The sequence below is a fragment of the Canis lupus genome, chromosome 22 (assembly GCF_003254725.2).
Source record: "Canis lupus dingo isolate Sandy chromosome 22, ASM325472v2, whole genome shotgun sequence".
Lineage (NCBI taxonomy): Eukaryota > Metazoa > Chordata > Mammalia > Carnivora > Canidae > Canis > Canis lupus.
Window position 1 is genome coordinate 7,281,261 of NC_064264.1, and position 13,786 is coordinate 7,295,046.

The window sequence follows — 13,786 nt, forward strand, 5'->3', positions numbered from 1 at the left end:
CTTGAATATTCTTATATTTAAAAATTAAGAATTATTCTTCTAGATTGATAAAGGATCAAAAAAGAAATCACAGTTGCAATTAGAAAATAATTTTGCCTGGGGATCCCTGGGTGGCGCAGCGGTTTAGCTCCTGCCTTTGGCCCAGGGCGCAATCCTGGAGACCTGGGATCGAATCCCACATCGGGCTCCCGGTGCATGGAGCCTGCTTCTCCCTCTGCCTGTGTCTCTGCCTCTCTCTCTCTCTGTGACTATCATACATAAATAAATAAAAAATTAAAAAAAAATAATTTTGCCTGAATGCTAATGTAATTTTGACATTTCAAAATGTATAAGATGCACCTAAAGTCTTATTTGAGGGAAATTTATAGCCTTAAATGCATTTAAAACTGAAAATTAATGAACTGAACATCCATCTCAAAAAGTTACAAAAAGGAAGGAAAAATACACTGAAAGAAAGTAGAAGGAAGAAAAAAGGAGAAGAGCAGAAAATAATGAAAATTTAAAAACAAAAAACAAATGCATAGCAGAGACTGTCATCAAAGCTGAAATTTTGTTCATTGAAAAATCAACTAAAGTTGGCAAGCTTGGGACACCTGCATGGCTCAGTGGTTGAGCATCTGACTTTGGCTCAGGTCATGATCCCTGGGTCCTGGGATCGAGTCCCACATTGGGCTCCCCGAGTGGAGTGCTTCTCCCTCTGCCTCTCTCTCTCTTTCTCTCTCTGTGTCTTTCATGAATAAATAAAATCTTTTTAAAAAATAAAGTAAAATAAAATAGGCAAGCTCAAACAAGAAAAAAAATTTTAAATAACCAGGCAATGGGAATGATAAAATGTGGTATTGTTATAGTTCCTCACGGACATTGAAAATATAGTAAGGGGATATTATCAACAACTTTAATAAGTATAAAAGTTCTGAAGAAAATAGTATCAAGTTGTCAATATATTAAAAAGAATAATACATGAGCAAATTGATTTTAAAGATTTTATTTTATTTATTTGAGAGAGAGCACAAGTGCAGGGAGGCTGAGCAGCAGTGGGGAAGACAGAAGGACAAGCAGACTTTGCACCAAGTGGGGAGCACAGGCCCCATGCAGGACTCAATCCCATGACCCTGAGATCATGACCTGAGCCGAAAACCAAGAGTCGGATGCTTAACTGACTGAGCCACCCAGGGGCCCCTACATGAGCAAATTGATTTTAAACCAGATTCAAGATTGCTTTAATGTAATTATCCACACTAATTATATAAAAAGAGAAAAATCATATGATTATCTTATACTGATACAGCATTTACTAAAATTTGACATTAGTTCATGGTAATAATTCTTAGTATGCCAGGAAGAGAAGAAAGTTTTCTTAATCCAAAAAGAGTATCTGCCCCCAAATCACAGTATAGTTTATGTATGTGTACCCCAAATCTACAATTAAAAGCCTGTGTCCTATCAAGGGTCATTCTGGCCTCATTCTGACTTGTGCTGTGCCATTCTAAACATTGTTGCTCACCTTCTCTACAGTTCTGTCAAAAAAATTTTTTGATGAAATAAAGGAACAATGATGAAAATACCTTATTTATTTCTGAAACCATAAAGGATGCTTTTAAAGATGGTAAAATTAGATTAAGCATATCTATAGGATTTCAAGTTAGGCATCCTCTTAAGCAAGAGAATACTAGTATCAACAGGAATATAGAATTAGCAGAACGGGCCAGGTCCAGAAGACAGGTCACGGTCAAGCCCTAGGACACACAGAGAGAAATCAGCTAATAAAAAAAAAAAAAGAAAGAAAGAAATCAGCTAATGCTGAGAGGACGGGGAGCAGTCCTGGACCCCCAGAGGCTGAGTCCAGAGCTCAGGAAATACAAGTTCACTTAGAGACAGGGCTATTGTATGATTCAGGGACAGAGGCTAAGTCAGTTCTTCTAGTCCTTGGGGAACAAACAGTAATAAACCAGGAAATGTTCTTGTCTGTGGTGTATCATCATGAGGAGTTAGAGCAAACATTGATTCTCAGCAGTTTCCTCCACCTGGTTCAATACTTTGGGATATCGTGTCTCATATCCCAGGGACATTTATAATTTAACTTGTGTGCATATCGTAGTCCCCACTGAAATATTCTGGTGCAGTTGTCCTATTTCACAGAAACACTGTGGACAACTGTATAGAAAACAAAGTAGCCGCTATTGCAGTCATTGTTACTACTTCTGCACGTTTCCTGTGTTTCCTAGGCTGCCCCATCCTGGGAATAAAAACATAGCACAGGGATCCCTGGGTGGCGCAGCGGTTTGGCGCCTGCCATTGACCCAGGGCGCGATCCTGGAGACCCGGGATCGAGTCCCACATCGGGTTCCTGGTGCATGGAGCCTGCTTCTCCCTCTGCCTGTGTCTCTGCCTCTCTGTCTCTCTCTCTCTGTGACTATCATAAATAAATAAAAAAAATTAAAAAAAAAACATAGCACAGTGAAAGTTATGCAATAGCATTTCTTTGGCTCCAACTAGCTCTCTCCCAAGATCCCTCCCAAAAAGCTTTGGAGCCTCAGTGAGTATCTCACATGTGTGTGTGAGGGAGTCCTCTTGATTACTGTGCATCACCAGCAAGTTGATTGTCCCTCCATCCTGGAGGAAGTTTCCAGTCACTGACTTCACATGTGGTCCCTATGTCATGGGTAACTGAGAGTCCTACTTACACCCATCCAAGGGTGACTGAGCCTCATGTCTAGGGTATACAGGTATCCCTCACTTTTCCTAAGCTCCCGTTATACCACTTAACTTTTAGGAATCAGCTACATTAGTCCCTGTTTTCATTAACTGAAAAAAAAAATCCAAAAGAGGATTTCTGCCTTTACATAAAAAGGTGAAAAGTGAAAATAGCATTCAGCATTTGTTCTACAGCAAGTCCTTATAGGGGCAGCGCATACCCAAGCAGAGTGGCCCCCCGCCAAGCTCCTTGCCTGGGAACTGTGCTCAGCATCTCAGCATCAAGCTTTGAACTCGGCCTGTGAGCATCTGTGCTTTATCTTGATTTATTTTGTGCATATGTTAGCAAGATGTGCCCTAAAGTATCAGAGGAGCATTCGGGTCTAGGAATGCCTTAAAAATTTCCATATATATTAATGGTGAATGCTTCTTTGCTTTACACCATTTTGGTTCACGAAAGTTTTCATGGGAATTCTTTATTTTCGTACAGTGGGGGAATTAATATAGATTAATACTGGCATTTGTGTTAATTAGGTGCAGCCCAAGAGTAAGTGTCATAAATTGAGAAATGGTACTGGAATAATGCCACTAATATCTTCTAGTTCCCCTACTGAGATTTCAGGTAAACCACTCTTGTTTTTTAGTGTTAAATTTATTACAATTTCTCTACCTGGAACCCCTGTGTGTTTGCTGGATCAGTCTCTCCATATTTAAAGAGTAGACATTTTGTGGTTCTCAGCATCACTTCTTTTTTTCTTGTATCATGGCTCCTTGTCCCGGAATAAAATTGTCTCCTTGTTACTTCCTTCCCTTCCGTCTTTATCCTAGGAGGCTCCTAGGAGCCAGGAGGTCCCTCATGTAGGTTAGTTCAAAGAGAATCCACCTCTCAGTCCTCCAGAGATAACAGATACACCTGACTCCGAGGACACATAAGGCATCAGTTCAGACAGGGGACATAAATAAGTATACTCCTAGGACTGCCCCCAACAAAAGAAAGAACACCTCAGTGCTTTTTACAGTTAGATCTTAAAAAAACATTCCTTCCTGAACGTATAAGATTGTGAGTGACCAGAATAATAGATTTATGAAAGGTAATGATATATTTTGAAAGAGGAAGCCTGTCATGCAGACACTTCTCTGCCTCCTTTATCATTCTGGTTTGGAATATGTATTTTTCTTAAAGAAGGGTTTATAGAGTTGGAACCATGGAATTTTTTTTTTAAGTGGAACTCCATGCTTTCTAATAGTCCACAAACTAGCCATCTTCTATCTTCTTACGGTTTGAAGCCTTTCAGCAAAATAGAGGATTTTAGTATTATATGCAAGTAAACCAGCAATAAATTTCTTCAAAGGAAATAGTGTAAATGTTTTTATGCTAGAAAACCAAATTTCTTAAATGCAAGGCTAGTTACCTATCTCATTAAGAAACATGAGTGCAAACAAATTTTGTGAAAAAATTATAGAAAGCAATTGGCTAAAGAGTGATTACAGAGGTTAATCTGTGTGCTAATTGGTGTGTTTAGGACATACCCCCAAACCAGATTCACCAATCATTTCTAGTGTAAGTAAATGATACAGCATTGTAGCAATTAAAATATGATTCATTTTCCCACAGTGTTTCTATATTAACTTAAAAATAATCATTTGGTTTTAATCCAAATCAACAAAAAATATACAGCATCTAAATGGAGCTTTTACATTTCAAGTAATTTTCCTGCTGCTGAATGTGTAGAAGGTGCAAGAGCTTAAAGGATATTCTCGTAAGGCACATGCCCTCCTTACAACCCCCATATATTTATGCTACAGGTCGTTATTCTAGAGAATGTGACACTGCAGTCATTTGTACAGTTACAAATTATAATGTACATGTGCAAATTATAACCTTCTTGCACAGAGCAAAGATCAGAGCTGTATCAGGTGATAAAAGAGGGATAAGTAAAAGTCACTTGTTACAATAAGGAAAATAAATTAATATGAAGTTTTTAACCAGGGGAATTTTTTTCCTTAAAAGATGTTCATTTCCGTTAAGAGTTTCTGGCTGACTCATGCCAAAAACGCCACAGGAAGCAGGTAGACTGACGGTATGTGCTGACCCCGTGCTCCTCATGGACTGAAACGTTGACCCTTGAATTTTGAACATGGTGACACTGTCCACTCTTCCGTTTTCTGAGGCCCATTGGAGGCCATTCCATTTGCATGCTACTTGCTCTTTGTTGTGACCATAACTTTTCACCTCAAAACACCTGAGGTCCCAAAGTCAGAGAATCTGGGGTTCTGATGGGCGGGAGAGGTAGCAGAGAAGCAGAGCATGAGAGGTCCTAGTGAGAACAAGCATGGCTTCTCCTGGTGCTAGTGGACAATGAAAAGATGTGTCTCACTGAGCAGTCAAGGGGTGCACAGAAGTGCCTCTTGCTTGGGGACAATTCTTTAGAATTTCGGAACTTTGAGATATGTCTTTTGATTGCGTTTTTGCTTAGCTGGGTGTGTCTACGGTCTTATTGATAAATTCCAAGTCTTTATTCATTTATATATTTTCAGATCCAAACATATTACCAGGCACCTAGTAGTTACTGTTTGATGATGATGATGATAGCAGCAGCTAACATTTATCACTAAGCATTTTTTGTGTGTTATCTAATGCAATCTTCACAACAGTTGTGTGGAGGCATTATTTTTTTAACGTTCACATATCAAGTACAGAGCTTAAGCTCCTTGTTCAAGGTCACAAAGCTAATAAGCGTTAGACCGAGGGATCGGATATCTCTAATAATGAAAATGGTACAAAAGTGCAAATAGTTGAATGAACTATTGAGTAATAAAAGCAAGGTTCCCATTTATATCCATGGACCCCAAAGCTGTGTGTTTGGCATTAGACCAGGACAGAGTTTCTTAACCCATCAACATCTGGGGTTATAATATTTTGTTATGGGGGCTATCCTTTGTATTTGAAGATGCTTTGCAACAGCCCTAACTTCTACCCACTAGATGCCAGTGGCACCCCCCACTGAAGTTGTAATAACCAAAATTGTGTCTAGAGGGCAAAACTGTTGCCAGTTTAGAAACGCTGGCCCTCGAAGGGCACCATAGGCTTCGACTGGAGAAGCACCAATTCCTGCTGTGGTCATCTGGGAATATAATGACAGCATCACCTTCAGTATCCATTCATTAGATGATCTACCTTAGGTACATTTACCATCCTCTGTGATGACACCACTATTTTCACTCTCTAGGGCTTAGGGGATGGGGTAGGGAACAGTTTTTTTGATTTTTGGGTTTTTTTCTTGTTATAGAAGATGAGAGAAGGCAAAAACATTATCCCAGGAAAATGACAAGAATGTCTCAAAAAAATTACTTTCTAATCCTGGGGGAGGAAAAGGGAGTAAGGCCATGGACTAAGGGGTCATACTGGTGCCAAGAGAGTAACCCCTTGGTTGAAGCAACACCAGGCTGAGTTTTGAGAACACAAGCCTGTGTCCTAGCCCAATAGGAGGTGGAAAGAGGGTTCAGTGGTTGGTTATCTACCACGTTCCTTGGTTTCTTTAGAATCTCCCTTTATTGAGGACCCAAGGTCTGTGATTGAGTCATAAAATAGAAAGGGTATGTTGGACAGGAGGGTATGTTTTAACTTAAAATAGGAAAAGCCAGTGCAGATTTTTGGAGACAAAATGCAGCTTAAGCATTTGAAAATCACGGATACAGATTCCCACATTCATTCTGCACTAAAATACAGGCTCTGCACCCGAGTGTTCACACTTTGAGAATCTTATGTGGCTCTACTGTCATTCCATTCTACTCGTTAGCATTCTAGCACGGAGACCTGACCACTTAAAACAGATACTCGAGAGGCTCTCTGACAATGAAAATTCCTTAGTATGGTGGAACATGTTTCAGGGAGTATAGTCTGGTTTAAAGTTATTTAGGTAAGTCCCCCAGAGACCGTTCGAGTTTAATGAGGCTAACTCTCTCTATATTTAATTCATTAAAAAAGTAATATTAATACATGAGAGAGTGGCATTTTATGGAATTTTTGTGCTTTAGGACCGGGCAGACTGTGTTGTTGTTGTTTTTAATCCTAGGTTAATTTTAAAAATCAGTTCCATTAGTGTAGATAATCCTGATTTAAGAAAATCCAGATTTACGAAATAAACTGGTCCATGAGTTCTTACTAATATAAATATGTTCTTAACGTAAAAAAATGGTAGGGGGAGGCTGATTAAATAATACTTCTAATTCATTTAGGGCTGTGCAGATCTCCAGTGATTTGACGGAGAGGCAATGAGAATGGGAAGGGCGGGGGGGAAACCCTAAGAAAACCCTAAGATGGTCAGGATCCAACCTGATTGAGCCTTGCTCAATCATTTACTCAATCATTTACTTATATACTTACTTACCCAGGAGATCTTTTACTGGGCCCTTTAGAATTTACATAGTTGTGTTTCTTTCAAGAATTGTATATCCTGGAGTTAAATAAATTAAGGCATGTCCTTTTAAAAGACCACTATACTTTTGGTAAAAGTCCTGTTATAAAACAGCATTTCCCTAACTTTTTAATCTTAAGACTTCTTAAAACTTACTGAAGTTTCCAAATAACTTCCATTCATGTGGTTTATATCTATCAATATTTAGTGTATTAGAAATTATGTAGAAAACTTTAATATGTTTAGGTATCTATCCACTTAAAAGCAGCAAACACATTGCCTGTTAACATAAATAACACACTTTTTGGAAAATGTATTTATCAAAACAAAAAATATTAGTGAGAAGCTTAGTGTTCTTTTACATTTTTGCAAATCTCTTTAATGTCTTGATTTGTTTAAGAGAAGACATATGGATTCTGATACCTGCTTCACTTTTCCGTTGGTTTTGATATGTTTCAGTTGAAGAATAAAAAGAATCCAGATCCACAAATATATATGTCTCTATAAAGAAGGGACTATTGAAATAGCATTTTGGGGATAATCGTGGATATTATTCTTTGATAGTGCTATCATTCTTTAATAGTGATAGAACTCAAAAACTACCATGGTTCTTTTTAAGGCTGTAGCATTTTTACCCACCATTGCTTTTGACTCATCAGTGCAAATGTCAACATGGCAAAAAAAACAAAAAGGCAAATAACGTTTTAATATTATTATGAAAATAGATTTGACCTCCAAGATCCAAAGAAAGGATCTCAGGGACACCTAGAAGTCTGAAGTCTGTACTTTGGGAATCACTGTTATGGAAGGCCATTTTTAAATGCCAAAAAAAGTCCACAGTGTATTGTTCAGTAATAAAGGGACAGAGGTATTCCATTTTTTAAATAAAATCACAGTCCATAGAAAAACTTGAAAGTGTATATCAAACTGTTAAACGCTAATAATATCTCAGGATAGAAGAATTATGTGTAATTCATTTTTTTCTTAGTTTCATAGCATCTCCTACAGAAAATATTTTATAAGGGAACAATGTTATTTATTCAGTCTTTGACATAATAGAAATCAAATGTTTTGAAAATTTAAACAAACTACAAAGCTTCGTATAGCCCCATTACCCTAAAAATACTGTTTTTAAAAATTTTAATGTGGTATAAGAACACTTACCATAGATCTGTCCTCTCGTTTTTAAACACATAATACAGCTTCTAGACTATAGACACAATATTGTACAACAGATCTCTAGACTTATTTATTTTTACTTCTTGTTCCTTTTTTATTCATTTGTATTTATATTTTAAATAGTGTTTTTCATTTTTCCACTTATTACTGTATATGACCAAGAAGCTTTCATTATAATTATGTATAAAATATTAGCATTCTAATTACTGGTACAAATTTTGGCTCATATGGAGATGAACTGGCTAATCTCAATGGTATCCAATGATATTAGTTAATGTAATTTCTTTCTAAAAGAAAGTAACGGTGATTTTTCATTAACAAGGTTTAAAGAAATATAATCATTACATTAATACTCTAATCATTTTAGATCCTAAATTATGGTAATTTGATTTTAATGATTTAGCAAGCTTCTGTTTGCTCTTTAAAGATTTAAAAATAGCCAAAGATACTTTAATTTAGGCAGTTTTATTTAATGTTATTGTTGCTATAACTATACTCTTTTGACTTTCAATCATTCTCAACCTGGTTTATTCCACATGCAACTTAGGACTAATATGGAAAGACGATTATTTTTAAATTCTGCTGTTGTATTATGTCTAAATAGGAGAGATTTCTTCTGGTTGACATTCAGCTACAACCACTTTCTAAGCCATATAATTTTCATTTCTTAGCATCTCTTGGATGATGAGCTCTAGATGAGGGCACTTTAACACAGGTAGATTCTGCAGGGTCACTCCCAGGTGACTTCCTATCAGAAGTAATAAGTAAGAAATAATTGAATGGCAGTATCTTTCCTTTGTTCAGCTTTAGTTCTTTTGGAGAAATTTTACTCTTTCTGTCTATCACAAAGTAAATCCTCCAGACATCTTGTCTACTCTGATTATGTACTTTACTTCTTAACAATATCTATGTCAACCATGTTACCTCCATTGAAACAGATGATTTATGAAACCTGATAGGTATTGTTTGAAATGCTATGAACATAGGATGCTTTGTTTAGATATTTCCTGTCCGCTCCAGCATAGCTTTCACTCACATGCCACGTGAAATATTAGATGAGTATTAAAACATACCATACACACAGGAGAGTCATCCCAGCTTTAATAACTGATTCAGAGGGGTCTTGAGTCAGAGGTATTCTTGGCATCAGACTATTCCAGGTTGGGCAGCTTAGTGTGATGGCTACATTGATTGTTTATTGTTTTAATAGTTGTATAAACAATTATTAGAATACTGACTTTTTAAATTGAGTGGGCACTGGAGATAGTCTACTTGGGATTAAACCTGGCTCCTCCACTTTGAATAGTATCATTTGGAAAAGTTAGCCACTTTCTGTCAGTATCTTTATTTGTAAAACAGAAATAACAGAATTTCTGTGAGGACTGAATGTGCTAATATATGTCAAATAAGACCAGCAGGAAATTTTTAGCATATATGAACTACTACTACTACTACTACTACTACAGTAGTAGTATAATTAGTAGTAGCAGTATAATTCTTAATGTGAGTTAGCACACAGTAATGTTAAGCAATGTTCCCAAATTTGTGTGTTAAGCATACTACTCTCAAATGCCATATTACAGTAACCATAGTTTGGGAGTCAAATTTTTCATATTCTAGCCTCATTAAAATCTGTTTCAAATGTGAGCCAACATGATCCTATGTAGGCTTAAAACTAAGGGAATGGAAATGGGAAGAATCAGAAAACAAGAAAGAGATACTGGTACATGTGTGATTTCCCAAATTAGAAGAATCAATGGGGCAGCTGACTATAGAATGAAAATACTGAATGCCAGAATGGTGATTTAGGAACCTCAGGCAGTCCTCCCAAAATACAAAGCAACAAGAGGGAAGGATGAAAACATGAGAGAAAAGTGGGGCATGGAAAATCAATCTAAGAGGTCAAACATTTATTGACTAAGAGTTCTAGATGGGAACAGAGAAAGTAGATACGAAAATATTCAAAGAAATTATCAAAGAAATAACAGAAGATAATTCTCTAAGTTGAAGATAGACTTGTGTTTTGAGATTAGATGGCTTGGCAGATTCCCAGCACAATGAAAGAAAAGTAACATGTAGCTAGGTGCATTTTGATGAAATTTCAGAATTCCTCAGATAAAAAAAAAATTGTTTCAAAAAAAAAAAAAAGACAACCTAAGAAAGAACATTATGTTAGCAGGCTCATAACAATTTTAGAGTTTAATATTAAAATAACAATGAAGAAATTTTTATCCAAGAGAATGATAATTAATATTCAGTATTGGTGAATATGGGAAATAGGTATTCTCGTGTATGTACTTTAGGTGAAATTATATTAATTTCATGCAGTCATTTTGGAGGATAGTTTGACAGCATATATTGTTATTTAAAATACACATTCCATAGGTGCCTTGGTGTCTCAGTGGGTTAAGTATCTACCTTCAACTCAGGTCCTGATCCCAGGGTCCTGGGATCAAGCCCCCGCATTGGGCTCCCCACCCAGTCAGGAGTCTGCTTCTCCCTCTTTCTCTGCCCCTCGCTTAAATAAATAAATAAAATCTTTAAAAAAATACACATTCCATTTGATCCAACTGTTCTAGGTATAGGTATCTGTAGTAAGACAATAGTCCTATTATAGTATAGAAAGGTTGTGTACTAGGGTGTATATTGTGTAAAGGGTAGGCCTGGGCAGAGAACACCATCTCATCATTATGTCATCATCTCTTGTACCATGTGCATGACTTGAATAATTATGTTAAATGCCCCAGAATTCAAAAGAAGAGTGACTCCTGAAGTCATCAATCAAAAGAAGATTAAGCCCAATCTATTTCTGTAGGAAACAAACTCATGTGATCAGTAGAGAAAGAGCTGAGTTGAATCTTCCTTTTCCAAATTCAGGTAAATCAAGACATTGTGTTTTGAGCTGAAATCAAGCTTAGAAAGTTTCAACCCCAAAGGAAACCCTTTTGGAAAATTATAACAGAGTGAAAATTGGATTATAATGGTAGTCTATCTACTCTATAATTTTATGGTTTTCCAAACAGTGTATCATCTCACTTTGCATTGTGTTTACTTAATTAGATGTTTGAAATATGGAAAACAATATTTAGAAGAAAGCGGAAACATAGACTTAATGAGACGCAGACAGTATAAACAGAAAAGATAAATTCAGGTGTCTTTATATTTTAATCATACAAATAATAATTCTGGTGTGGAAAGCTAGCTAGCTCTCTTATTGCTTTCTATCACTCATACTCTTTATCACATACGTAGTATCAGTTTTTTCTTCTTGCAAGATGCATCAGGCTGCATTCAATAACAGAAGATGAAACAAAAAATATATTATTCTTATATTTCTCCTCAGCTGGGCTGAAATTAGCCATGTAATAAACTCTTCTTGTATAAATGGGTTTAGAGATGTGAGTCCCAAAATCAATATAAAAAAAAATACAGAGTAAGTACTCCTTTCCTTAAGTAGCATATGGTAGAATTTTTAAAGGAGACAAAGCCCATAACCGGGGCCTTATGGGGAGAAACATGGAATTGAATGTAGAATAGTTTAGTGGACATGAAGTGGTAAGAATTGCCTGTGGTATTATGACAACATGGCTGTGAAGCACACAACATGAAACCTGGTACATAATACCCAACAAATCCTGGCTAATGGACTTAAATACTTAATTTATTTCACAGACTGCTATTGAGTGTCTATAGGTATCTGGCACTATGTGAGGCACTTGTGTGGGGGTCTTTGCGAGGGGAAAGGAACCAAGGTTGAGGGAGGCTATCTTGCTGTACCATTTACTGAGGGCAATAACTATCAAGTGAAGAAGAAGGTAAAGTAAGGTGAACTCTAACTGGATAATTTTCCATGTTAGGACTTTGAGCTGGTAACCCTGAACTATGGTACCTTTTAATTTAGTGTAGGTAGGGAGGTGGAAAGAAATTGTATATTAATATAGACTTATTTTAGACTACAAAAGAACTTTAAATCCAAAATGTTCTGCTAACCAAACTGCTTTTCTTCTTCTTGACCTTCTATTTCGAAGAACATTAAAATCTTATGTTTTTTTTTCAATATTGTAGAAAACTATGCCTTTCTATTATTACAGAGCATGAAAAGCTCATTTGAAAACTTTTGTGTTTTTTTTTATTATTTTGCATCCTGGTTTTTTAAAGACAGAATAAAGAATGAAAATAATGGGTAAGAAACAAAGGCTTTCAAGTGCAAGATGTGGAGGTTTTAATTAAAGGATGATGAAAAAGTGACTAGTCCTCCAAATCTTTAATAAAGCTAGTTAATTCTTCACTAATGCTATAGAAATTATGCTCTAGTGAGCTGGGAACATTTTATTCATAATCAGACAACATTATGTGCTTTTAATTAACAGTTGTACTTCCATTTGTTGGCCATTATTGAAAGAAAAGTGATACCAAATAGTATCTTATATTGTTTCATAATCATCTTCAAAAGTCTGCGTAGAGAATTGTTTGCTAAGAATTGCATGGGTCACCATTTCCTTTCTCTAGAAGGAGAGAACCACCCAAAATAAATTATGGATAGGTTAAGAGGACACCAAACAATTCAAGAAATTAAAAATATATATTATTTAGCAAGCCACTGAATGAGACAAAATATTTGTAAATCATACATCTGATAAGGGATTAATATCCACAATATACAAAGAACTCCTACAACTCCGACAACAACAAAAACCAAACAACCCAACTCCAAAAATGGGCAAAGGACTTTTCTCCAAAAAGATATACAGGGGATCTTGGATGGCACAGTTGATTAGGCATCTGACTCTTGGTTTCAGCTCAGGTCATGATCTCAGGGATGTGGGACTGAGCCCCCATGTTGTGCTCTGCCCTCAGCATGGAGTCTACCTGGGATTCTCCCTCTGCCTCTCCTTCTCTTCCCACTGCACTTACTCTCTTTCTATCAAATAAATAAATAAATCTTTAAAAAAAGATCCACAAATGGCCAACGGGTATATAAAAGATGTTTAGTATCACTATTCATGAGAGAAAAGCAAATAAAAATCAAAACCAAATGAGCTACCTCCTCACACCCCTTATGATGGCTACTATCCAAAAAACAAAATGGCAAGTATTGGTGAGGATGGGGAGAAATTGGAACACTTGTTCACTGCTGGTAGGAATATAAAATGATGCAGCTGCTATGGAAAACAGCATGGCAGATGCTCAAAAAAAGTAAAAATAGAATTACCATATGATCCAGCAATTCTACTTCTGGGTATGGATCCAAAAGAATTAAAAGCAGGGTCTCAAAGAGATATTTGTACACTCATGTTCACAGCAGCATTATTCACAATAGCCAAAAGGTGGAAGCAACCCAGTTGTCTATTGATGGGTGAATGGGTAAACAAAACATGGTCTATATATACAACGCAATATTATTCAGCTTTAAGAAGGAAGGAAGTTCTGACACATGCTACAAGGTAGATGAACCTTGAGGACATTTTGCTAAGTGAAACATGCCAGGCACAAAA

The 13,786-nt window shown here is 36.5% G+C and overlaps 1 protein-coding gene across 8 annotated transcripts in view; it reads left to right on the forward strand.

Moving 5' to 3' along the window:
* The window catches only part of ENOX1 (ecto-NOX disulfide-thiol exchanger 1), a 551,124-nt gene that overhangs the window by 230,529 nt on the left and 306,809 nt on the right, over positions 1-13,786 (forward strand). Inside the window, exon 1 of one of the 8 annotated variants that reach the window (XM_025478201.3) lies at positions 6,495-6,614. The exons of the other annotated variants lie outside the window; for them this stretch is intronic. The gene's annotated coding sequence lies outside the window, so the exon portion shown is untranslated. Of the gene's footprint in view, positions 1-6,494; positions 6,615-13,786 lie in introns of those variants that run through there. 8 annotated transcript variants of the gene reach the window in all.